The sequence below is a fragment of the Mobula hypostoma genome, chromosome 2, assembly GCF_963921235.1.
Source record: "Mobula hypostoma chromosome 2, sMobHyp1.1, whole genome shotgun sequence".
NCBI classification, from domain to species: domain Eukaryota; kingdom Metazoa; phylum Chordata; class Chondrichthyes; order Myliobatiformes; family Myliobatidae; genus Mobula; species Mobula hypostoma.
This window is the reverse complement of record NC_086098.1, coordinates 249,402,432-249,429,865: the sequence shown is the minus strand read 5'-3', so window position 1 is coordinate 249,429,865 and position 27,434 is coordinate 249,402,432. Positions and strand designations below refer to the sequence as shown.

Genomic DNA, 27,434 nt, shown 5'->3' with positions numbered 1-27,434 from the left:
AAACCAACAAATTTCACAACATGCAGTATGTCAGTGAAATAAACCTGATTCTCATTCTGAAGTTGGACAGGCTAGGTTTATTCCACTGAAACACAGGAGGCTGACGGGTGACCTCACAGACATCTGCAAAATAATGAGGAGCACAGAGAGCCTTTTTTTCAGGGCAGGGGAGCCTAGAACCAGAGGGCGTTGGTTTACAGTGAGAGGGGAAAATTTAAAGGAGATATGTGAGTACAATTTTCCCACGCAGAATGCAGTGAGTGTCTGAAATGGGACTGTGGTGGTAGATAAAATTACAACATTTAAAAGGCATTTGGATAGGTAAATTGTAGAGGAATACGGAGATAATACAGGCAAATGGGATTGTTATCAATGTGCATCACGACTGACAACGGGAATCTGGTCAGAAAGGCCTTTTTTCTGTGCTGTACCACTTAATGTCTCCATTTCTACACATCCCTTATGCCTTGTTTGGTCAAGTACCTCTCTAAATCCCTCACTCACCTGAAAGAAATAAATCCGATCTCTCCACCTAACTAACACCATTTAATCCAGGTAACTCACTTGCACTATCTCCAGAGTTATCAGATCGTTTCAACGGTGTGGGGACCACATGGTAGTCCAAGTGAGGATTGTAAAGTTGCAATATAAAAACTTTTCTAGTCTGTGCCCTGACATATGACTTTTTTCACTGCTTATCTACTTGTATTATCATTCAGGGTACAATGAACTTGTCAATTGCCTTACTGAAGTCCAACATATACATCCTGCATACAACACTCTTCCTAGTTCCCTTCTCAAGATCCTTGATCCCATAAGACCATTTGGCTTATCGAGATGCTTCACCATTCCATTGTGGCTGATTTATTTTCTCTTTCAACCGCATTCTCCTGCCTTCTCCCCACAACCTTTGATACCCTTATTAAACAAGAACCTAAACAAGAAACATGGAAATGCAACAACATTTGGCAAAATTTTAGCCCAAGTGCTTGTTGTGCCCCAGTTTATGAATACAACCTTTGAGTATTATGGCAACAATGAGACAGAATGCTTTCACAGGAACCCTATCTCTGATGTGTCTATCCCAGATCAGTCCCTGATTTTCCCAATGAACATAAAATTCTTAGAACTTAGAACTTTCTCCTGTAATGTCCCCACTAACTGCACTCCTGCCGCCCTTTTTAAATGAAGGAACAACATTGGCTGTCCTTCAGTGTTCTGGGACCTCGCCTACGGCTAATAAAGATGTAAAAATCTCCCCAGGGCCCCAGATATCTCCTCCTTTACTTTTTTGGAGGAACATACTCAACGGTAGTTGCTTTCACTTGTCCTTAGCTCCCTGTCCCCCTCTCTGTGAAATTTATAGGTCCCGCTAGTGCGATGGGAACGATTAGCTGAGAAGGTTAAATGATCATAGTCATAGTCATAATCATACTTTATTGATCCTGGGGGAAATTGGTTTTCATTACAGTTGCACCATAAATAATTAAATAGTAATAAAACCATAAATAGTAATATGTAAATTATGCCAGGAAATAAGTCCAGGACCAGCCTATTGGCTCAGGGTGTCTGACCCTCCAAGGGAGGAGTTGTAAAGTTTGATGGCCACAGGCAGGAATGACTTCCTATGACGCTCTGTGTTGCATCTCGGTGGAATGAGTCTCTGGCTGAATGTACTCCTGTGCCCAACCAGTACATTATGTAGTGGATGGGAGACATTGTCCAAGATGGCACGCAACTTGGACAGCATCCTCTTTTCAGACACCACCATCAGAGAGTCCAGTTCCATCCCCACAATATCACTGGCCTTACGAATGAGTTTGTTGATTCTGTTGATGTTTACTACCCTCAGCCTGCTGCCCCAGCACACAACAGCAAACATGATAGCACTGGCCACCACAGACTCGTAGAACATCCTCAGCATCATCCGGCAGATGTTAAAGGATCTCAGTTTCCTCAGGAAATAAAGACGGCTCTGACCCTTCTTGTAGACAACCTCAGTGTTCTTAGACCAGTCCTGTTTATTGTCAATTCGTATCCCCAGATATTTGTAATCCTCCACCATGTCCACACTGACCCCCTGGATGGAAATAGGGGTCACCAGTACCTTAGCTCTGCTCAGGTCTACCACCAGCTCCTTAGTCTTTTTCACATTAAGCTGCAGATAATTCTGCTCACACCATGTGACAAAGTTTCCTACCGTAGTCCTGTACTTGGCCTCATCTCCCTTGCTGATGCATCCAACTATGGCAGAGTCATCAGAAAACTTCTGAAGATGACAAGACTCTGTGCAGTAGTTGAAGTCCGAGGTGTAAATGGTGAAGAGAAAGGGAGACAAGACAGTCCCTGAGGAGCCCCAGTGCTGCTGATCACTCTGTCGGACACACAGTGTTGCAAGCACACGTACTGTGGTCTGCCAGTCAGGTAATCAAGAATCCATGACACAGGGAAGCATCCACCTGCATCTTAAGGGTGGTGCTAATAACGCCAAGGTCGCGGGTTTGATTCCCTGTACGAGCCACTGAAATTGCTCTTAATCAATGTATTAATTAGTGCATTGAGACACAACAGTGTAAACCATAAGAATAGAGTGTAACCGCTACAGACAAGGTGCAGGATCATAACGAGGTAGATTGAGAAGTCAAGTCCATTTTATCGTCCGAGGGAACTGTTTAATAATCTTATAACAGCCGAATAGAGGTACGTGCTTTCAGACTTCTGTGCCTTCTGCCCGATGGAAAAGGAAAGCAGAGAGAACTTCCAGGACGGATGGGATATTGGATCACGTTGGCTGCTTGGGGCGTGGGGAAGAGCAGACACTGAGTCCGTGACGGGGAGCCCGGTCTCCGTGATGCGCTGAGCTGTGTCAACAACTCTGCAGTTTCTCGCGGTCACGGATAGAGCAGTTTGATAACGAGTCGCGGTGCATCCAGGAGGGATGCTTTCTATAGTGCGTCGATGATCATTGGTGAGGGTCGATAGGGGCAAGCCGAGTTTCTTCAGCCTCCCAACGAAGTAGATGCGCTGGCGACGTTTGCGCGGTTGGTCCAGGATTGCTTCTGCTGAGGGCCAACTGTAAAGTAACGAGGGAGTTGGAGGTGGGGGACGGAACAACGGAAAGGAGTCCTTGGGCGGACGGGTGGCACTGGCAAAGGAACGCGGCGACAGGGAGTTACCTGGAACTTGTTCACTCTCTTGGGTTGCAGAATTTGAACGGGAAATAGCAATTATTGCAGGTGTGTGTGCGCACATGTGGGTAAAGAAGAGAGAAAGCGCCATCGTTGAGCAGCGGAAAGAAGAGAAAATCTGCAGATGCTGGAAGTCCAAGCAACGCGCACAAAATGCTGGAGGAACTCAGCAGGCCAGGCAGCATCTGTGGAAAAGAGTAAACGGTCGACGTTTCGGGCTGGGAGCCTTCATCGAGAAAGGAGAGGGAGGTGTCGGAAATGGACTGGCATGGGTCCCAGCTATCCCTGCCTTTTTGTTGGCGACATGGAACGGTCTATGTTCCAAACCTACACCGGTATCACCCCCCAACTTTTCCTTCGCTACATCGTCGACTGCTCCGATGCTGACCTCGTGACGTCGTCAACCTTGCCTCCACCGTCCACCCTGCCCTCAGATTTACCTGGTCCATTTTCGACACCATCCCCCCATTCCTCTGTCTCTCTGTCTCTGTCTCCGGGGACAGCTGATCTACTGATCTCTTTTACAAACCCACTGATTCCCACAGCTGCCCGGACTATAGAACTCTTTCCACTCTGTCGCTTGTAAAAATGCCATCCCCTCTCTCAATTCCCCCACCTTCGCTGCATCTACTCTCAGGATGAGGCTTTTCATTCTGCAAGTAAGGAGATATCCTCCTTCTTCAAAAAAAAAGGGGTTTCCTTCCTCCACCATCAACGCTGCCCTCACCCACATCTCTTCCATTTCGCGCACGTCTGCCCCCACCCCATCCTCCTGCCATCCCACCAGGAATAGGGTTCCTCTTGCCCTCACCTACCACCCCACCATTCTCCCTGTCCAGCACATTCTCCGTAACTTCCGCCATCTCCAACCCCTACCAAACACATCCCTCCCCCATTCCCACTTTCCGCAGGGATCGTTCCCTCCGCGACTCCTTTGTCTATTCGTCCCTCCCCGCTGGTAGTTCTTGCCAGCAGAACAAGTGCCATACTGCCCCTACGCTTCCTCCCTCATTACCATTCAGTCCTTCCAACTGAGGTGACATTTCACCTGCGAGTCTGCTGGTGCCACCTACTGTATCCGGTGCTCGTGGTGTGGCCCCCTGTTGTATGCCAGGGAGACCCGACGTAGATCGGGGAACCGCTTCACCGAGTACCTACGCTCTGACGGTCACAAAAAGCGGGATCTCCCATTCTAATCCTACTTTCCATTCCGACATATCAGTCCACGGCCTCCTCTCCCGGTTTCACCTATCACTTACCACCTTGTACTTCTCTCTCATCTTCAGGCTTTTATTTTCAGGCCTGATGAAGGGTCCGGGCCCGAAACGTCAACCGTTTACTCTTTCCCATTAATGCTGCCTGGCCTGCTGAGAAACTCCAGCGTTTTGTGTGCGTTGTTCGTTGAACAGTGGGGCAGGTTTAGCGGTGCCAAAGCAACCACCAAGGGTTTGAAGTCGGTGATGTAAATTGACTGAAGCAAAAATTTAATCCCTACATTGTTCGGTGGGCCTGGATACCAAGTTTATCCAGTGTTTGTCCATGTTGCTCGAATTTGTAGATTTTTTCTTATTTACTGTACAGAGCGGCCGGTTAGCTCAGTTGGTTAGAGCGTGGTGCTAATAACGCCAAGGTCGCGGGTTCGATCCCCGTACGGGCCACTGCTTCTTTTAAATGCTCAGTCTGTCAATTTCTAACTGAATTGTAACGCAATTCACAAAGCAACAACAATGCTGGAGGAACTTAGCAATTTTCTCAAGTTTGTAATTAATTCACGCACCCATACTGAGCCCGTGATATTCATCAACTTTGCCTCCAACTTCCACTCTGCTCTTAAATGTACTTAATATGTTTCTGGCATCTCTCTCTCTTTTCTCGAGACAAACTGTCTACCGATAACCTTTATAAACCCTATTCCCACGGTTATTTTGGATATGGCTTCCATGAATATGCTATCGCCTGTTCTCAGTTCCTTCGTTTCCGCCTGTGAGGGGATCCAGGAGAGCCCCTATTAACTGTTTGAAGTGAGACAGAGAGAGAGAGAGTTATTTACCACCGATATGTTGCTTTTGAAAAGAGAGAGAGAGAGAGAGAGAGAGAGAGAGAGAGACGAAGATCAACAGTTGGACTGTCACTTTAAGGCATTGGAAGTAACTTTGGATTTCTACTGAGTTGGGTTTGGAGACAGCACCGAGCAGCTCGAAGGTTGCTATGGTGACCAAAGGCAGATTGCAGATATTTCTTCAAGGGCTTCTTGCCTGCTTGTGCATTTCTTTGCAGACAAAGGAAGGAGGGACTCTTTGAATGACAGGTGATGCTCAGCACAGAGAAATAAATGGGAGGTCAGATGATACAGACCTCAGGACACATGATCTGGACACTGAATGAGCATTGTTGTGCCCGCAGAGAAAGTGGATTTTGGAGGTTCGATCAGGCGGATCGATTCCAAATTGCTATTCCAGTGAAGGAGAAGGGGTTGACTGGTGGGGAGTTGCCTTTGTGTCCACCCTCGCCGGGGTGATAGCTCCACCACAGGAAAACCGGTCCCCCTGGTTAAAGTCACAGTCGGGGACTTGTAAAGGATTTCGGGGGTCGACGAGGAGATCGACAGCATCAGCTCACCTGAAGACTCAACTCAGTCTCTCTCTCTCTCCATCACTACTCAACTAAATACCACGAACTGAACTGAACTGAACTTTATTCAACATCGTGAGACTGTATCTTTTTACCCCTAGACTTAAAGAAGCTTGGTTTTTCATACATATATTTCCACACTTACTTTTATATATAATCATTGCTAACCTGTTTGATTTATCTACATTTATATTACTATATTGCGTAGTTCCTAATAAATATTAGTAGTTTATAGCAATACGAGACTCCAAAGTGGTTTCTGTTTCTGCTGGTTCTTTATCCCCGTCACGGGGTACATGACACCGCCACATAAGGCTTTCCTTCCCAGCACATCAGAGTTGTTCTCATTCTTCAAAGAACTGGGGTTCCCTTCCTCTATCATTGATGCTGCCCTCACCTCATCTCCTCCATTTCCCAGACATCCATGCACACCCTATTCTCCGGCCACTTTAACAGGGTTAGACTTCCTCTTGTCCTCACCCCATGAGCCTTCAGATCAAACACATTATTCTCCTCAACTTCCGCCATCTTCAACGGGACCCTACCAACAAACACATCTTTACCTACCGCCCCCACCACCACCACCACCGCTCTCCACTTTCTGCAAGAATTGCTCCCTCTGTGATTCCCTGGTCCATCTGTCCCTCCCCACTAATCTCCCTCCTGCCACTTATACCTACAAGCGGCAGAAGTGTACACCTGCCCAATCACCTCTATTCAGGGTTCCAACCAGAGAGGCAACATTTCACCTGCAAATCTGTTGGAAAAGGGACTGGCTTTGGTGGAAACGCAAACACGAGGAAATCTGTAGATGCTGGAATTTCAAGCAACACACTCAAAAGTTGCTGGTGAACGCAGCAGGCCAGGCAGCATCTCTAGGAAGAGGTACAGTCGACGTTTCAGGCCGAGACCCTTCATCAGGACTAACTGAAGGAAGAGTGAGTAAGAGATTTGAAAGTGGGAGGGGGAGGGGGAGATCCAAAATGATAGGAGAAGACAGGAGGGGGAGGGATAGAGCCAAGAGCTGGACAGGTGATTGGCAAAAGGGGTATGAGAGGATCATGGGACAGGAGGCCGAAGGAGAAGGAAAAGGGGGAAGGGGGAAGCCCAGAGGATGGGCAATAATGGATGAGGTACGAAGGGGAGGTGGGGCATTAACGGAACCATCTAAACCATCCTACCTGCACAATTTCCATATCCCTGCATTTTCCTCATATTCACGTGCCTATCTAAATGTCCCTTAAAAGCTTCTAATGACTTTCCATCTGCTACCACACCAGGCAGCACATTCCAGCCATCCACCACTCCCTGAGTAAAACAATTACTCCTCACATCCCACTTGAACCTACCTCTTCTCACCTTCAATGCATGCTCTCTGGTATTAGACATTTCTACCCTGGGAAACAAATACTCCCTGTCTACTCTATCTATGACTCTCATAATCTTATAAACCTGTCAGATCTCTCCTCAGCCTCCACCACTCCAAAGAAAACAACCCAAGTTTGTCCAGCCTCTCATGTTAGTACATGCCCTCTAAACCAGGCAACATCCTGGTAAACCTCCTGCATCCTCTCCAAAGCCACAACATCCTTCCTATCGTGGGGTGTCCAGAAATGTATGCAATACTCCAGATGTGACCTAAGCAGAGTTTTATAAAGTTCCAATGTAACCTCTTGACTTTTGAACTCAGTGGCTTGAATAATAGAAGCAAGCATTCCATAAGTCTTCTTAAACACCCTATTGACCTGTGTATCCATTTTCATGGAGCTGTGAACTTGGATCCCAAGATGCCAAGGCTGTTAAGGGTCTTGCATTTGCCCTTAAAGTCTCTTTGCATTTGCCCTACCGAGATGCAAAAACTCATGTTTATCTGGGTTAAACTCCAACTGCCTTTTCTCAGCCCATTTCTGCAACTGATTTATATCACACTGTCTTCTTCGCCAGTCTTCTACACTAAACACAACTCCACCAATCTTTGTATCATCCGCAAACTTACTAACCCACCTATCTGCATTTTCAACGAGGTCATTTATATACATCACAAACAGCAGAGGTCCCAGCACTGTTCCCTGTGGAACACCAATAATTACAGACTTCCAGCTCGAATAAGTCCTTTCAACCACTACCCTGTGTTTTCTATGTACAAGCCAGTCCTGAACGCAAACAGCTAATTCACCACATATCGCATCCATCATAAGCCTCTGAATTAGCCTCCTATGAGGGACTTTGTCAAATGCCTTACAAAAATCCACGTAGACAACACCAACTCTACCTCATCAATGTCTCTTGTCACTTTATCAAAAAATCTCCATCAAGTTGGTAAGACATGATTTGTCTTACACAAAGCCATGCTGGCTCTCCCTAATGCTCATATACTCATATTTCCAAATGCTCATAGATCCTGTCCCTAAAAAATTACTTTAGCAATTTCCCTACAATTGATGCTGACATTCCCAATATTTTCCCTTATTCCCTTCTTAAGTAGTGGTACAACATTAACCTGCTAAAGCTCCTGAGTAGTTTTAGCAAACCTCCCAGCCAGAATATTAGTTTCCCTTCCAGTTCAGGTGCAACCCGTCTCTCTCGTACAGGTCAGCCCTTCCCTAGAAAAGGTTCCAATGATCCAAGAACTTGAAACCCTGTCCCTCTACCTTCTCCTCAGCTACTCATTCATCTGTGCTATCACCCCATTGCTACCTGCACTAGCCCATGGTACTGAGAGTAATCCGGAGATTACTACCTTGGAGATCCTTCAGCCTCTTTCATAACTCGATATACTCACTGCGTACATCCTCTTCCCCCTTTCAGTCTATGTCATTGTTGCCAATATGCACCACGACCTCTGGCTTTTCACCCTCACCTTTGAGAATATGCTGCAGCCACTAAGATACATCCTGGACCTAGCAATACGAAAGGCAATACACCATCCTGGTGTTTCCTTTGCAGCCACAGAACCTGCTGCCTTGACTACCGCACTACCTGACTTTACTCTTCCCTGCTGAATCTCACAGCTGACACAGTGTGACTAGCCTGGCTGCTGCTGCTGTGCCCCGATGGGTCTTTCCCCAGCAGTATCAAAACAGGTATCCGGTACTTGTTGCTGAGGGAATGGCCACAGGGGAACCCTGCAATGCCTTCAGCCTCCCAGATGATGCTGAGTACATCCAACTCCAGCTCCAACTCCTTGACCTGGTCAGTCAGGAGCTGAAGTTCCCGCAGATGTAGTCATCAGGGAAACCGTCAGGTTACCTGAATTTCCACATCTGACAGGAGGTGCGTTTTACTACTCTGTACTAAAAATAAAAGCCTTACCTCTTCTTATCTGTGCCTCAGCCTGTTCTCACCGAAGCCTATCAAGCCGCTCTATCACTGGCACATTCCAACAATGGCCACTCCTGTTAATCCTACCTTCCTTTCATTTGCTGCTGAGATTAGGCCTCTGGATTTATGGGAGATCATGTCTTATGAATTTGATGGAGATTTTTTGATGTGACTGAGAAAGTCTGAGAACAAGGCTGTTGATGTAGTTTACATGGACTTCAGTAAGACTTTCAATAATGTTCCAAGTGGTGGGCTGCTCTGGAAGGTTAGATCACATGAGATCCACGGAGAGCGAGCAAAGTGGATAACACAGTTGGCTTGATGGTGGAAAGCAGAGGGTGGTGCTGGAAGGTTGTTTCTCAGACCGGAGGCTCATGGTATGCTTCAGGAGTTGGTGCCAGTCAAGTCCAGTTTATTAAGAGCATAAGAACATAAGAAATAGGAGCAGGAGTAGGCCAGCCAGCTCATCGAGCCTGCCCCGCCATTCTATAAGATCATGGCTGATCTGTCTGTAAACTCAGCTCCATCTACCTACCTTTTCCCCATAACCCTTAATTCCCCTACTATGTAAAAACCTATGAACTGTTTCTTAAATATACTTAGTGAGGAAGCCTCAACTGCTTCCCTGGGCAGAGAATTCCATAGCAACACACATCAAAGTTGCTAGTGAACGCAGCAGGCCAGGCAGCATCTCTAGGAAGAGGTACAGTCGATGTTTCGGGCCGAGACCCTTCGTCAGGACTAACTGAAAGAAGAGCTAGTAAGAGATTTGAAGGTGGGAGGGGGAGGGGGAGATCCAAAATGATAGGAGAAGACAGGAGGGGGAGGGATGGAGCCAAGAGCTGGACAGGTGATTGGCAAAAGGGATATGAGATGATCATGGGACAGGAGGCCCAGGGAGAAGGCAAAAGGGGAGGGGGGGAAAAACCCAGAGGATGGGCAAGGGGTATAGTCAGAGGGACAGAGGGAGAAAAAGGAGAGAGAGAGAAAGAATGTGTGCATATAAATAAATAACAGATGGGGTACGAGGGGGAGGTGGGGCATTAGCAGAAGTTAGAGAAATCAGTGTTCATGCCATCAGGTTGGAGGCTACCCAGATGGAATATAAGGTCTTGTTCCTCCAACCTGAGTGTGGCTTCATCTTTACAGTAGAGGAGGCCGTGGATGACATGTCAGAATGGGAATGGGATGTGGAATTAAAATGTGTGGCCACTGGGAGATCCTGATTTCTCTGGCGGACAGAGCGTAGGTGTTCAGCAAAACGGTCTTCCAGTCTGCGTCGGGTCTCAGCAATATATAGAAGGCCACATCGGGAGCACCGGACACAGTATATCACCCCAGCCGACTCACAGGTGAAGTGTTGCCTCACCTGGAAGGACTGTCTGGGGCCCTGAATGGTGGTAAGGGAGGAAGTGTAAGGGCACGTGTAGCACTTGTTCCGCTTACAAGGATAAGTGCCAGGAGGGAGATCAGTGGGGAGGGATGGGGGGACAAATGAACAAGGGAGTCACGTAGGGAGCGATCCCTACGGAAAGCAGGGAGGGGGGTGGAGGGAAAGATGTGCTTAGTGGTGGGATCCCGTTGGAGGTGGCGGAAGTTATGGAGAATCATATGTTGGACCCAGAGGCTGGTGGGGTGGTAGGTGAGGACCAAGGGAACCCTATTCTTAGTAGGGTGGCGGGAGGATGAAGTGATAGCACCATTCTCTTACTAGCTCTTCCTTCAGTTAGTCCTGACGAAGAGTCTTGGCCCGAAACGCTGACTGTACCTCTTCCTAGAGATGCTGTCTGGCCTGCTGCCTTCACCAGCAACTTTGATGTGTGTTGCTTGAATTTCCAGCATCTGCAGAATTCCTCATGTTTGCGAGAGAATTCCACAGATTCAGCACTCTCTGGGAAAAACAGTTTCTCCTCATCTCTGTCCTAAACCTTCTCCCCTAAATCTTGAGGCAATGTCCCTGAGTTCTAGTCTCCCCTACCAATGGAAACAACTTTCCTACTTCTATCTTATCTATCCCTTTCAAAATTTTGTATGTTTTTATAAGATCCCCTCTCATTCTTCTGAATTCCAGAGAGTATAGTCCCAGGCGACTCAATCTCTCCTCATAGGTTAACCCCTTCATCCCTGGAATCAACCTGGTGAACCTCCTCTGCACTGCCCCCAAAGCCAGTATATCCCTCCTCAAGTATGGAGACCAGATCTGCACACAGTACTCCAGGTGCAGCCTCACCAGTACCCTGTATAGTTGTAGCATGACCTCCCTGCTCTTGAGTTCAAACCCTCTAGCAATGAAGGCCATTTATCTATACACATGTATATAATCATATAACGTATAAGGAAATGAGACAATGTTTCTTCAAACCAGGGTGTAAAGCTCAGTAGTACACATAAAACATGATACCTAATGATGTAAGGATAAAATCTACAGGTGAATCACAAACTAAAATATTTTGAACGCCATATGGCCGGGAGTTCAGAAGCCTGTTGGCCCAGGGGAAGAAACTGTTTCTCATCCTGACCGTTCTTGTTTTTATGCATCATGGTCTCCTGCCTGATGGAAGAAAGTCAAAGAGGATGCTGGACGGATGGGCGGGATCCTTAATAATACTAAGGGCCCTGCGTATGCAGCATTCCTTATAAATGTTCCCAGTGGATGGTAGGGAGACTCCTAAGATCCTCTCAGCTGTTCTCACAGTTCTTTGTAGGGATTTCTGGTCCAATGCTCAACTGCTTCTTTACCAGGACACTGGGCACTCTCAGACATGCTCCTGTAAAATGCAGTTAAGATTGTCATGGTCCTGATCGTTAATTCCCTATCTTGGTCCTAATTTCCTTTGATTTTGCCACAGTTCCAACCATTAATTTCCCAATTGCTTCTAATTCGCTTTGATGACAGCACACCTGGTTTCCATCAAGAACTGCAGTATAAGAACCCTGGAGTCACAACCACTAGTCACCAGTTTGTTGGTCTTTTTCCTGTGTGATAATTAACGTTTCCTGACCGCTTAGAACAGTTTGTTCTAAGTTTAGCTCCAGTTTCAAGGTTTATCTATGAGACTCCATCTCTCTGAGTTGAGGCCCCGTGTCAATGCTCCATATCAGGTCTCCGTGTCAAGATCCCTCCTGTTTGCTGTTCAGCATTTACGCCCGTGTAAGCATCTTAACTCAATCTTTATGCCTGTGTCCTGCACTTCGGTTCGCCTCATTCACCACGTTCCTTTGCAACAAAGATGGGGGCTGGGAATCTTGCTTGCTTCAATCTTCTTAGGAAGTGGAGGCACTGCTGCGCCTTCTTGTTCTGGGGGTGATATTAAGGAACCAGGTGGGATCATCTGTTATGTGAACTCCCAGTAATTTAGTGCACTTAACTCTCTCTATGGAGGAGCCATGTATTCGCAGAGGGGGATGGTTTGTTTGCACCTTCCTGATGTCCACAATGATTTCCTTTGTCTTCTCCACATTCAGGCTTAGGATGTTCTTCTCACATCAATCTACCAGCCACTCCACTTCCCCTCCATACTCTGTCTCATCATTGTTCTTGATAAGGCCAACCACTGTTGTGCATTCCGCAACCTTGATGACACGGTTTGAGCTGGATCCTGCGACACAGTCATTTGTCAGCAGTGAGCTGAGCACACAGACTTGGGGAGCGCCAGTGATCAGCGTAACGGGATAAGAGACATTCCTGCCAATATGGTCCGACTATGGCCTTACTGTTAAGAAGTCCCATATCCAATTGCAAGGGGAGGTTTTGAGACCCAGCAAGGACAGTTTCCCCACCATTTTCTGGGGTATGATGGTGTTGAATGCTGGAATGAAGTCTATAAACAGCAGTCTGGCATTTGAGATCCCATTTTCCTGGTGGGACAGGACAGAGTGGAGGATAGAGGCTATTGCATTATCAGTGGATCGGTTTGAGTGACAAACGAACTGTAAAGGGCTCAGTGTAGCTGGAAGAAAGGGTTTAATGTGCTCCATGACCAGCTGTTCAAAGCCTTTCATAATGGTTGATGTTAATGCCATCAGATGATAAGCATCTAGGCAGGTTACTGTATCCTTCTTTGGTGCTGCAATGATGGTTGTCACCTTGAAAACCTATTATTGGTTGTTGTCTAATATCAACAGTTTGGATGACAATGTAGAAGGCATGATTAATATGTTTGCAGATGACACTAAAATAGGTGGTGTAGTAGATAATAAAGAAAGTATTCAAAATTATAGAGGGGTCTTGATTGGATGAGTAAGCAGATCAAGGAATGGAAAATAGAGTTTAATTTAGATAAGTGTGAGGTGTTGGAGTTTGGAAAGTCAAATCCAGGTAAGATGTTCACAGAGAACAGTAGGGCCTTGGGGAGTGTTGAAGAACAGGGCGACCTTGCAGTACAAGTAAATAGTTAATTTAAGTTGGAGTCATAGATAGATAGGGTGGTGAAGAAGGCTTTGGTCTTCATCAGTCAGGGCACTGAGTGTAAAAGTTGGGAGGTCATTGTGCAGTTTTCCAGGACATTGGTGAGGCCACACTTGGAGAGTTGTGCTCAGTTTTGGTCACCCTTCTATTGGAAAGATGTTATCAAACTGAAACGAAATTATAAGGATACTGCTAGGACTTGAGGGACTGAGTAATAGGGAGAAGTTGAACATTGCTTAGAACGTGATCTTACAAAGCTGTATAAAATTATGTGGGGTACAAACAGCAGGAAAGCACATAGTCTTTTTCCTGGGGAAGGGAAATCAAGAACTGGACAGAGCAGCTTTAATGTGAGGTGGGAGAGATTTAAAAGGAACTTGAAGGAAATTGTTTACACAAAGCGTGGTATCTGCGTGGAATGTGCTACCAGATGAAGTGGTTGAGGAAGGTACAATAGCAACATGAATAAGAAAGGTTTAATGAGAAGTGGGCAAGACACTGGCAAATGGGGCTAGTTTAGATGGGCATCTTAGTTGGCATGGACCATGTGGGGTGAAGGGCCTGGTTCTGTGCTCGGTGACCCTTTAACCCTACTCTGAACACAAGTCTCGACACCACGTTTAAAAGAATTGAGCAGAAGAGGAGGTGAAATCTCCATCACCAGATGGGGTGATGTAACCTTCCTGTTCCCCTTTTAAAATTATGGGTGGAAGTCCCAAGCTCTAGGTCTTAGTCCCTCCAGCATTTGTGGCATGGTGATGTAGTAGTTAGCTGAACGCTACCATAACACCATCACCCCAGGTTCAATTCTGCCACCCTCTGTAAGGAATTTGTACAAACTCCCCAGAGTGTATGAGTTTTCTCCCATATTCCAAAGATGTATGGGTTCATAGGTTAATTGGTTATGTGGGTGTAACTGAGAGGTGCAGGCATGTCGGACCAGAAGGGTGTGTCACAGTGCTGTATCTGTAAATAATTTGTTTTTAAGCTGACACCAGGACCAAGTAGCTGAATTCCATCTCACATTCCAATCAGTTATCTCTGATTTTTTGTTGAACCTGCAAGTCTTCCGTCAGGTAATCTTTTAACTCTTCCACTCTGTGCTTAACTGATCTTCATTCTCCCTCTACCTCACAACTCTCACAAGCATTCTCTATCCCCAGCTGTCTATATATATATATTTCTTTGCCATTGGTAATGTGCACAGTTGTCTGTGGTGTTGTAGGTGTGTAATAATTGGTGATGTAGTGGATAGACTGAGGCTACAGAATGATATTGATTAGTAAATTGGAATGAATGTTAGCATGAACATGTGAGGTGATGCACATTGTAAGGATCTAGTAAGGTAGGAAGTACACAATGAATGGTGGGCCTTGAGGAATATTGAGGATCAGTGGGACCTCAACATAGAAGTCTAATGATCCTTAAAGTAGGTCTGTTGGATACTTGCCTTCATTAGCCAAGGTAGAGAATCCAAGAGTAGGGAAGTTATGGCCCAACTTTAGGAACCATTGGTCTGACCACAGCTGGAACACTGTGTGCAGTACTGGTCGCCACAGCGTAGGAAGAGTGTGACTGCACTGAAGAGGGAGCAGAGGATGATCACCAGGGTGTTTGTTAGCTGGAATGAAGTATTTCAATTATGAGGAGAGTCTGGAGAGGCTTCCTTCAAGCAGGGGTGTGTCGGTGGTGGGTGGGGCTGGATCCGACAGAGGACAACAAAATCGTGATGGGTCTGAATTGGGTGGAATGTTAGGAATTTCCCCTGTGGCAAAGTCCAAGACCAGAAGTGATAGGTCTACATTAGGGGTGTAAGGTGTGGAGAAGATTAGAGGGGGATTTTTTCCCCCACTGGGGGAACAGGGAGTGGGGGCTTTGTGGAATCAGGAATGCACTACCTGAGGAGGGTACTGGAGTCAGGGACAGCCGGAAGAGCTGGGAAACAGGTGAACGATCACAATAAATGGTTGAATTGGACACAGTTGCAACAATTAAGAGACATTAGGATGGATACATGGAGGGGAGGGGCTTGGGTGGTCATGGGACTAGGAGGGAGGATGCTGCGGTTGGCATGGACCAGTTGGGGAAAAGGGCCTGTTTCTGTGCTATATTGGAATCAAGATAGGAGCCTGACGGTAGTGGTGGAGGTGCACGTTTCCCTGACTGGAGATCTGTGACTAGTGGTGTTCTGCAGGTTCACTCCTTCTGAATACATTGCAGCCCGTTCAACAGTCACCCTCGCAGTTTCAATAGTCAATAGGTGCAGGAGTAGGCCATTCAGCCCTTCGAGCCAGCACCGTCATTCACTGTTTCAACAGGCAACAAACCCCAGCTCGCCCGAAGCCACCACCTCCGATGTGTCCCCACGAGTTTAAATGTGGCCTTTTGTGGAGGAAAAATTAAGTTTGAGGACGAAGTGTTAACAGAATCTTGGGGATAGAAACAGATTGGGTCTTCCTTGTACTAACAATAGATCATGTCATCAATGAGGAACCGATTGTAAAGGCACTAATTTTGTGTAAATTGCGGAAACAGTGTCTGGAGACTGGCTGGCCCAGTGTGATTAGATTTATTGTATAAATTGGAATTGCAACCTTGCGCTGGTGGAGACCCAGGAATTCAGGAAGTAAAGGTGGTAACTAGTTTCGAGGACTTTGCCTTTGATCGGTACTAAATTCTCAAACAGAGTCTGGCGACCAGGATGGGATCCCAACGAACCCATCGGAGAAAGTTGCTTATCGTCGAGATCGAACCAGGGTACCCACCCGTGAGACTTGCTTGAAAGATAGAAAACAAGACCAGAGTAACCGGAAACCAGCCGGAAACCGCCACTGAGTTTGGACACACAACAAGGCGGGTTTGCAAGAAGGCGCTTGGGAGCTCTGATTTAAAAAAAAGTATTAAAGCAAAGGTAATTAAGACCTCGAGTTTAGAACATGCCCCACTGGCCAATGGAAAGAGTCAGAGTACAGTATTTTTTTTTAAATGCGTTCACCAGCAACTTTGATGTGCGTTGCAGAGTATAGTATTGTATGTTTTTGAGTGTACGTCTCTGCAGGTCTCAAGTGTTCACCTTCTTTGTAGAGAACAATTAACAAGTAGGCAAAATGGGAAATAGGAACGGTAAACCCCAGAAAATGAATCGGAAAAGTAATTCTCGATCAACACAACAAGCCAGGACTTGGCCTGCTGATGCCCTAACGACAGCACTCATGAATAAGAACACCCGGAAGACAAAAAAATTATAGGAAGACGAAACAGTTCTTAGGCGACTTGTTGGTTCCTCGGGGCGGGGGGCACACAATCACTGCCCTATGTCTCACTGGCTGTGACAGCCCTTTTTAATCTTAAAGATTTGGGAACTATGGTGAGACGGGTCTTGCAATACAGAACTGCACCTAACCAAAGAGGGGTGACTTATTCTGGCCCAGATACAGGGATAATAGTAGTAACTGCTGTGAAATCCATAGAGAGAGATCAACTCCTGTACAGTACCCCAGCAGAGCGACCCACAAGATACTCGCAGCGTGGATTCTGTACAATTCGGCCGCCAGAGGACTTGGAGCCTACCTGTCAAAATTACAACTCTGCCAGCCTACGGGAACATATCTGGGGTACGTACTGAACAAGGGAACCCGCCGTTTGGGGCCGGAGCGTGTGACTGCCATTGTGCAGGCTCCTACCTGCAACTAAGAAAGATATTATGGCTTTCCTGGGAATGACGAATTACTGCCGACATTGGGGAGCTGAATGCCACATCTGTAATGACGCCATACAATGGGCTGATATGGAGCAGGCTTAGGAGATACAAGGGTGCCCTAATACAGGTCCCCTCCTTGGGATTGCCCGATTACCGCAATGAAAAGGAGGGGTTCGCAAGTGCAGTATTAACCCCAGAACATGGTGGCTTAGGAAGACCAGTAACGTACAGTATTATGCCTCCAGTGGTTAGAGGAACGCCAAGACGCTTAAGGGCGATGGCAGCGACATAGAACATAGAATAGTACAGCACAGTACAGGCCCTTTGGCCCACAATGTTGTGCCGACCCTCAAACCCTGCCTCCCATATAAGCCCCCACCTTAGATTCCTCTATATACCTGTCTAGTATCTCTTAATCTTCACTAGTGTATCTGCCTCCACCACTGACTCAGGCAGTGCATTCCACACACCAACCACTCTCGGAGTAAAAAACCTTCCCCTAATATCCCCCTTGAACTTCCCACCTCTTACCTTAAAGCCATGTCCTCTTGTATTGAGCAGTGGTGCCCTGGGGAAGAGACGCTGGCTATCCACTCTATCTATTCCTCTTATTATCTTGTACACCTCTATCATGTCTCCTCTCATCCTCCTTCTCTCCAAAGAGTAAAGCCCTAGCTCCCTTAATCTCTGATCATAATGCATACTTTCTAAACCAGGCAGCATCCTGGTAAATCTCCTCTGTACCCTTTCCAATGCTTCCAATTCCTTCCTAAAGTGAGGTGACCAGAACTGGACACAGTACTCCAAGTGTGGCCTAACCAGAGTTTTATAGAGCTGCATTATTACATCACGACTCTTAAACTCTATCCCTCGACTTATGAAAGCTAACACCCCATAAGCTTTCTTAACTACCCTATCCACCTGTGAGGCAACTTTCAGGGATCTGTGGACACGTACCCTGAGATCCCTCTGCTCCTCCACACTACCAAGTATCCTGCCATTTACTTTGTACTCTGCCTTGGAGTTTGTCTTTCCAAAGTGTACCACCTCACACTTCTCTGGGTTGAACTCCATCTGCCACTTCACAGCCCACTTCTGCATCCTATCAATGTCTCTCTGCAATCTTTGACAATCCTCTACACTATCTACAACACCACCAACCTTTGTGTCATCTGCAAACTTGCCAACCCACCCTTCTACCCCAACATCCAGGTCGTTAATAAAAATCACGAAAAGTAGAGGTCCCAGAACAGATCCTTGTGGGACACCAGTAGTCACAATCCTCCAATCTGAATGTACTCCCTCAACCACCACCCTCTGCCTTCTGCAGGCAAGCCAATTCTGAATCCACCTGGCCAAACTTCCCTGGATCCCATGCCTTCCAACTTTCTGAATAAGCCTACCGTGTGGAACCTTGTCAAATGCCTTACTAAAATTCATATAGATCACATCCACTGCACTACCCTCAGCTATATGCCTGGTCACCTCCTCAAAGAACTCTATCAGGCTTGTTAGACACGATCTGCCCTTCACAAAGCCATGCTGACTGTCCATGATTCTCTAAATGCCTATAGATCCTATCTCTAAGAATCTTTTCCAACGGCTTTCCCACCACAGACGTAAGGCTCACTGGTCTATAATTACCCGGACTATCCCTACTACCTTTTTTGAACAAGGGAACAACATTCGCCTCTCTCTAATCCTCCGGTACCATTCCCGTGGACAACGAGGACATAAAGATCCTAGCCAGAGGCTCAGCAATCTCTTCTCTCGCCTCGTGGAGCAGCCTGGGGAATATTCCGTCAGGCCCCGGGGATTTATCTGTCCTAATGTATTTTAAGAAGTCCGACACCTCCTCTCCCTTAATATCAACATGCTCCAGAACATCAACCTCACTCATATTGTCCTCACCATCATCAGGTTCCCTCTCATTGGTGAATACCAAAGAGAAGTATTCATTGAGGACCTCGCTCACTTCCACAGCCTCCAGGCACATCTTCCCACCTTTATCTCTAATCAGTCCTACCTTCACTCCTGTCATCCTTTTTTTCTTCACATAATTGAAGAATGCCTTGGGGTTTTCCTTTACTCTACTCGCCAAGGCCTTCTCATGCCCCCTTCTTGCTCTTCTCAGCCCCTTCTTAAGCTCCTTTCTTGCTTCCCTATATTCCTCAATAGACCCATCTGATCCTTGCTTCCTAAACCTCATGTATGCTGCCTTCTTTCTCCTGACTAGATTTTCCACCTCACTTGTCACCCATGGTTCCTTCATCCTACCATTCTTTATCTTCCTCACCGGGACAAATTTATCCCTTACATCCCGCAAGAGATCTCTAAACATCGACCACATGTCCATAGTACATTTCCCTGCAAAAACATCATCCCAATTCACACCCGCAAGTTCTAGCCTTATAGCCTCATAATTTGCCTTTCCCCAGTTAAAAATTTTCCTGTCCTCTTTGATTCTGTCCTTTTCCATGATAATTATAAAGGCCAGGGATCGGTGGTCACTGTCCCCCAGATGCTCACCCACTGAGAGATCTGTGACCTGACCCGGTTCATTACCTAGTACTAGATCTAGTATGGCATTCACCCTGGTCAGCCTGTCCACATACTGTGACAGGAATCCATCCTGGACACACTTAACAAATCCTGCCCCATCTAAACCCTTGGAACTAATCAGGTGCCAATCAATATTAGGGAAGTTAAAGTCACCCATGATAACAACCCTGTTATTTTTGCACCTTTCCAAAATCTGCCTCCCAATCTGCTCCTCTGCATCTCTGCTGCTACCAGGGGGCCTATAGAATACCCCCAGTAGAGTAACTGCTCCCTTCCTGTTCCTGACTTCCACCCATATTGACTCAGAAGAGGATCCTGCTACATTACCCACCCTTTCTGTAGCTGTAATAGTATCCCTGACCAGTAATGCCACCCCTCCTCCCCTTTCTCCGCCCTCTCTATCTCTTTTAAAGCACTGAAATCCAGGGATATTGAGAATCCATTCCTGCCCTGGTGCCAGCCAAGTCTCTGTAATGGCCACTACATCATAATTCCATGTATGTATCCAAGCTCTCAGTTCATCACCTTTGTTCCTGATGCTTCTTGCATTGAGGTACACACATTTCAGCCCTTCTACCTTACTGTCTTTCCACCGTTTATTCTGCTTCTCTTTCCTCAAAACCTCTCTGTATGTTAGATCTGGCTTTACTCCATGCACTTCTTTCACTGCTCTATCGCTCTGGGTCCCATCCCCCTCGCAAATTAGTTTAAACCCTCCCGAACCATGCTAGCAAACCTACCTGCAAGGATATTGCTCCCCCTCGAGTTCAGGTGCAACCCATCCAATCTGTACAGGTCCCACCTTTCCCAGAAGAGATCCCAAAGATCTAAAAATCTAAACCCTGCTCCCTGCACCAACTCCTCAGCCACGCATTTAACTGTCACCTCCTCCCATTCTTACCATCACTGTCACGTAGCACTGGCAGCAATCCTGAGAAAGCCACCCTTGAGGTCCTGTTCTTCAGCCTTCTGCCTAGTTCCCGAAACTCACACTTCAGGACCTCATCCCTCTTCCTGCCTATGTCGACAGCGGTAATGGTCGAGAAGGCTGCGCCGTTATTACTAACCATGCCTGTACTGTACTGACATCTCATTTTGTAATGCTGCTCCTCAACTCAGCGGCTACACAACATTTCACCACCGCCCTCTGCACGGGGACGAGCTCATGTTACCTAGCAAGTGGAATTTAACTTTTAAAAGAGAAACCGCACTCAACCCGGGTAAGCTGGTTCCTGTGGTGGAGTCCTCAGAACCCCATGACTGTGTAAAATTAGTAGAGACCATCCCGTCACCACAACCGGACCTATCCACTGTATCCCTTAACAACCCAGATTTAATACTCTTTACGGACGGCTCCTCTTGCAGCCCAGTGACACACCATACTGGCTCCATATTAACCATATAGTCACCATATTGACTACGTTTGATACTTTAGAGGGAGTATATACTGAACACGGGAACCTGCCGACTGGGGGCCAGAGCGTATGAATGCCATGTGCAGGGTCCGAGGCCTGTTATCAAGAAAGAGATTATATGGCTTTCCTGGGACGTCTGCTCAGACAGCTGAGCTTTTTGCTCTAACACGAACCTGCATTTTAGCTGAAGGATACACAGTAAATATCTATACAGACTAGGCACGTCTTCGGGGTGGTGCATGCTCTTGGGTCACTTTGGTAACATCGAGGGTTCATTACCTTCATGGATAAACCCATCTGGCATGCCTATCTGATTAAAAATTTGCTACCAGCAGTGCAGTTGCCCGAACGAATTGCTGTCATTAAGTGCGAGGCTCACACTGATGCCTCAGACTCCATAACCAAAGGAGATGCTGCCTGCGGCGGCTGCTAGGAAAGCCGCTGGTGTGGGGAAAAGCTCTGCGGGTACAATGTACCCCTGTCACCCCTACCCCAAAACTGCAAGATTTAATTTCCGCCCCAGATGGGACCCAGAAAAGGAGAAGGGAGTATGGAGGGAAAAGCAGAGTTTTAGGGACTCTAACGGGGTGTGCAGACATCCGTATAATCGCCCGGTGTGTCCCAGGAGTCTCCTACATGTCCTTGTTCGATTAGTACATGGAAAGAACATGTAGGTTGGGGCGGCGGGTGGGAGTACCCATCAAACACAACAGCAATGGTCTGCACCGGGGCTAACAGTCATGGTGGGACCAGTTGTGCGACGCTGTGAGATTTGCCAGAGAAACAACAGGGGAAAGTCACCTGCTAAATTTGACCACTTGCCACCCATGGATGCACCGTTTGCCAATTTACAGATAGACTTTGTGCATGTGCCTGGCAGTGGGGATTATAAATAGCAATGGTGAACATGTTCTCCAAATGGCGTTTCCCACTAGAAAAGATGATCCTCGAACTGCGGTTAAGACATTAATGAAGGAATTTGTTCCCAGATTTGGGGTTCCATACACGTTTAACAGTGCTGCCCGGAACCTCCAAGTGTTGCAAACTAATCCCGCTAACATGAAGTCTAACGGGAGGCGGATCAAATGGCCTGCAGCTAACATGACTTCACTGTGGAAGCAGTTTGATGAAGATGTTAACCAAATTCTGGAAGCAACGGTGAAGGGAGGGGTTGATAGGAAGCTGCAAGCCATGACAACAATTATTGTCAGTATCGCAGCTGAACGGTTCAGCAACTGTCAGCAGGCTGGATGGAGAGCGAGGTGTCTCCCGATGGAGGGTGGTTGTGGGGGATTCATACCCCGTTCTTTAGTTAGAGCCTTCAGCAATTTGAGCATCGAGGGAGAGAGGAAGAGGAGAGCCATCCGCAGTACCATCGATGCGGCAGAGAGGGCCTCAAGATGGCTGTGGCTCAAAAGAGGGGAGCCATGGAGTCATAAGTAGCTAGCCATCTGGACACAAGCTGGGGTCTGATCAGCTGGGTCCCGGCTGGGTCACCTGGAGGAGGTTGTATGATGTTGAAAGACCCGAAACACCCGATGATTCCAGGAACATCACTGAAGATGTGTCAAGAAGCATCAGTAGATGTATGTACACAGACAGAGGGATACATTTTACAGGTAAATTAATTAGGAAAATTTGGTCAGGCGTTAGGATTTACTATGGAATATCACCTTCCGTATCAGCCCCAGTCCTCAGGACTCATTGTCGTCGTTCGGTCACATCTGGAATTTCCAGTTGCCTTGAAAAAAAACTACAGGCCAATTGCCTTGACGTCACATGTATGTAAACTTATGGAACGGATGATAAGTGAGAGGTTCGTGTACTTCTTGGAAAGTAGAGGTATGGTGGCTACGTATCAAAGCGGGTTCAGGAAAGGAAGGAATACTATGGATCCAGTGTTGTGTCTAGAGGATGAAATAAGAAAAGCTCAGGTAAATAAAGAGACAGTGGTTGCAGTTTATTTTTGACGTTGAGAAAGCTTATGATATGTTATGGAAAGAGGGGCTCCTAATCAAGCTACATTTAATGGGAATCGGAGGGGGGTTTTGTTCAATTGGGTTGAGGACTTTTTAAACGGGAGAACTATTCAGTTGATGATAGGATCAGAGCTATCGAGCCAGTATGTTGTAGAAAACGGGACGCCTCAGGGGAGTGTAGTGAGTCCAACTTTATTCTTCATTTTGATAAATGACATATTCATAAATATTCCAACGGAAGTGGGGAGGTCATTGTTTGCAGATGACGGGGCTTTGTGGAAAAGAGGGAGAAATATTGAACATATAGTTACGAAAATGCAAGATGGAATTAATCAAGTTGAAGAGTGGGGGACAAAGTGGGGTGTTAAATTTTCAGTGGAGAAGACAAAAGCCATGTTCTTTACAAGGAAAAAGTTCAGGGGAATTAATTTGAATCTGTATGGAAGTAGCCTGGAGAGAGTTGAAAGTTTTCGGTTTTTGGGAGTGCAGTTTGACTTGAGATTGAACACGTTAGATATGTAGTGACTAAATGTAAAAATGTGATAAATGTCATGAGGTGTCTTGGTGGATTGGAATGGGGTGCTGATTTTGCATCACTGAAGTATATTTATGTAGCATTAATAAGATGAAGATTAGACTATGGAAGTATTGTATACGGGTCAGCAGCAAAATCCGTGCTGGCAGAACTGGATATCGTGCAAGCTCGGGCTCTCAGGGTGTGCCTGGGAGCGGTTAGAACATCCCCAGTGCGTGCACTCCAAGCTGAAGCAAATGAAATGCCATTGGGGCTGCGGCGTAAACAGCGGGAGGCCAATTACTGGATTAATTTAAGGGGGCATGATGATAGCCACCCTACAGAAAGGGTGTTGCAGACATGCTGGGAGAAGGAGAGGATGCAAAAAGAAAGTTTTGGCTGGACAGGAGAGCAAGCAGCAAAAGGTATGGGTGTATACGATAAAGAGTTTTGTCCAAGTGTGTTGTGGCCTGTCAGACCTTTCTGGGTATTAGAAAATCCCTCCTTACTCAGTGAATATCATAGTTATAGGGAATGTAAGTATAAAGACATCCAGATTTTTACGGATGGATCAAAGGATCCAGAAACAGGTGCAACAGGGTCTGCAATTGTTGTACCGAGTTATCAAGTGGAAATTAGCAAGAGAACACCTGATTGCTTGAGTGTATATACAGTTGAAATGTTTGCCATATTGTTAGCACTAGAATGGAGTGAGCAGGTTGATTGTAATAATATTGTGATATGTAGCGATTCTGTATCGGCCCTTGCAAGGATTAAGGCAGGCACAGCTAGAGGTCACCAGGATCTGCTTTATGAAATCCTGTTTGCATATTCAAGACTGGCTAGACAAGGCAAAAATATCTCATTCATGTGGGTTCCAGCACATTCGGGTGTTATGGGAAATGAGACAGCAGATAGTCTGGCAAAAGCAGCAGTCAAAAAAGGATCTGTAGAGGTCAAAATTAAACTATCAAAATCAGAGGGGAAGAGCATAGTGTGGAGAAGGATAAATCAACAGTGGTAGCAGCATTGGGATAGAACAATAAAAGGAAGACATTTACATTCAATTCAGAACAGAGTAGATATGGGAAGAAGTAGGGGAGTAAAGCGGGAGGAGCAAGTAATTATAAGTAGACTGAGAATTGGGCACAGCAACCTTAATGGCACTCTGGCCATCATAAATAAGCATCCAACAGGTTTTTGCAATCTATGTCAGGAGACTGAAACAGTAGAGCATATCCTTATTTCATGTCGGAAATTTGCACAGCAAAGGCAACAAATATTACAACAATTACGCAAAATAGGACTGGTAGAGAAGAGTGTTAAAGGTTTACTGGAATGTGGGGAGAGTGATCAGGGGAGGAAATGGTTGTTCAGTTACTTAAGGGCGACAGGACTGGAAAGACGACTATACAGTGAATGGACAATGAGCGACAATAAATCCTGAAGATGGCAGTAATGCAACAGTGTGGATGCCTACTGCCGTAAAAACTCAAAGAAGAAGAAGAAGAAGAAGGAATTTCCAGTTGGCGGACGACTTCCCCCCATGCCGCTCTGTCCCGACACTTGTCCACAACATCCTAGTCTTGTCCAGCTTGGTCCAATCCTTGATATTATCCAGCCACGTTGTTCTTTGTCTTCACTCCACTTTCCCTCCACTTTTCCATACACCAAGTCCAACAAGATGTTATCTCTCCGCGTAACGCGTCCACAATAAGCAACTTTTAACTTCATGGTCTTCTCCAGCAGTATCCATGGTCTATCAGCTTCGGACAAAACCCTCTCATTTGAAACTTTCTCTACCCAGCTGATCTTCAGGATGAGTAGAAAGAATGAATGGAGCATGAAAAGATACATTGGCTAAGGGATGTCAGGAATCCGGATTGAGGCTCTTCCCATAGGATTATGCACTGAAATCAGCTGAGCTGGACAACTAAAGTGACTCCCTTCGCGGTGTCAATGGAAAGGCCGGTGCCAGCGGGGTCTCAGCCCCCTTTGACTAGTGTACAAACGTCCATGGTTTGGACCAATGAGAAAATCATAGGAATTGAAATCATAGAAAGGTCCTAGTTGAAGCAATAAGAACAATCCAAGGACAGGTAATTGCTGCATTACCTCTTCTGGGGGAAGGAAACACGTATCGCTTTAAACCTGGAGACTATGTATATGCAAAGACGCTTAAGAAATACTCTCTTTCTCCTGGGTGGAAAGGGCCCTATCGGGAGATGGTGATGAAAATCCAAGGGAAGCCTGACTGGACACACGGAACCAAGTGCAAGTTATCTTCTCCTGAAGAAGGGAAGACAGGAAACTGAATTATGAAGAAACAAGAGAAAATCTGCAGATGCTGGAAACCCAGAGCAACACACAGAAAATGCTGGAGGAATCAACAGGCCAGACAACATCTGTGGAAAATGCGTGCATTGGACATTTCAGACCGAGACCCTCCGGTAGGAAAAAAAGATGAGGAGTCGGAGTTAGAAGGTGGGGGAGGGGAGGAAGAAACGCAAAGTGACAGCTGAAACTGGGAGCTGGGAAGTTGAGTGGTGAAAGAGATACAGGGCTGGAGAAGGGGGAATCTAAAAGGGGAGGAGCACCAGAGGGAGGCCTTGGGCAGGCAAGGAGATAATATGAGAGAAGGCAAACGGAATGGGGCTATTATCAGAAGTTTGAGAAATCGATGCTTATGCCATCAGGTTGGAGGCTACCTAGATAGAATATAATTTGTTGTTCCTCCAATCTGAATGTGGCCTCATCGCGACAGTGGAGGAGAGCATGGATGGGCATGTCGGAATGGGAACGGGAAGCGGTGAACAAGTGCTACACCTGCCACTACACCTCCTCCCTCACTACCATTCAGGGCCCCAAACAGTCCTTCCAGTGAGGCAACACTTCACCTGTGAGTCTGCTGGGATCATTAACTGTTTCCGGTACTCCCAGTGCGGTATCCTGTATATCCGTGAGATCTGATGTAGATTGGGGGACTGCTTCATTGAGCTCCTCCACTCCATCCACCAGGAAAAGCCAGATCTCCCAGTGACCACTCATTTGAATTCCACTTTCCATTCTGATATGTCAATCCGTGGCCTCCTCTACTGTCGCAATGAGGCCACACTCAAGTTGTAGGATCAACAACTTCTATTCGGGCTGGATAATCTCCAACCTGATGGCATGAGCATCAATTTCTCAAACTTCCAGTAATGGCCCACCCACCCTTTGCCCTCTCTCACCTTATCTCCTTGCCTGCCCATCGCCTCCCTCTGGTACACCTCCCCCTTTTCTTTCTTCCATGACCTTCTGTCCTCTCCTATTAGATTCCCCTATGCCCCCGCCCCAGTTTCACCTATCACCTTGTGTTTCTTCCTTCCCTCCCCCACCTTCTAACTGCTCATCTTTGTTTTCTCCAGTGCTTCTAAAGGGTCTCAGCTGGAAACGTCCACTGTACTCTGTTCCATAGATGCTGCCTGGCCTGCCGAGGTCCTCCAGCATTTTGTGTGAATTATGAAGAAATTTCTTTTGTTGTGTGAACTTTTGGGGTTTATTGTACTGGGGGAGAATCTACAATACTTACTTGAGCTTAGCTCATGAATATTCCACACGGACTAATGTAGTTACTTGTTGGGTGTGTATTCCTATGCTTGGAGCAGGAGGTGTACCCTTATGGCCAATCCCTTCAATAAGAAGGAGCAAGAGTGCTTCAATAAAATAACCAGCAG

At 46.5% G+C, this 27,434-nt stretch overlaps 1 non-coding gene across 1 annotated transcript; it reads left to right on the top strand.

Annotated features, from left to right (window-relative positions):
- The first annotated feature begins 4,772 nt into the window (after nucleotides 1–4,772).
- On the top strand, nucleotides 4,773–4,846 carry trnai-aau (transfer RNA isoleucine (anticodon AAU)). Its single transcript has one exon. It is a non-coding gene; the product is annotated as a tRNA-Ile (tRNA).
- Nucleotides 4,847–27,434: the final 22,588 nt, after the last annotated feature.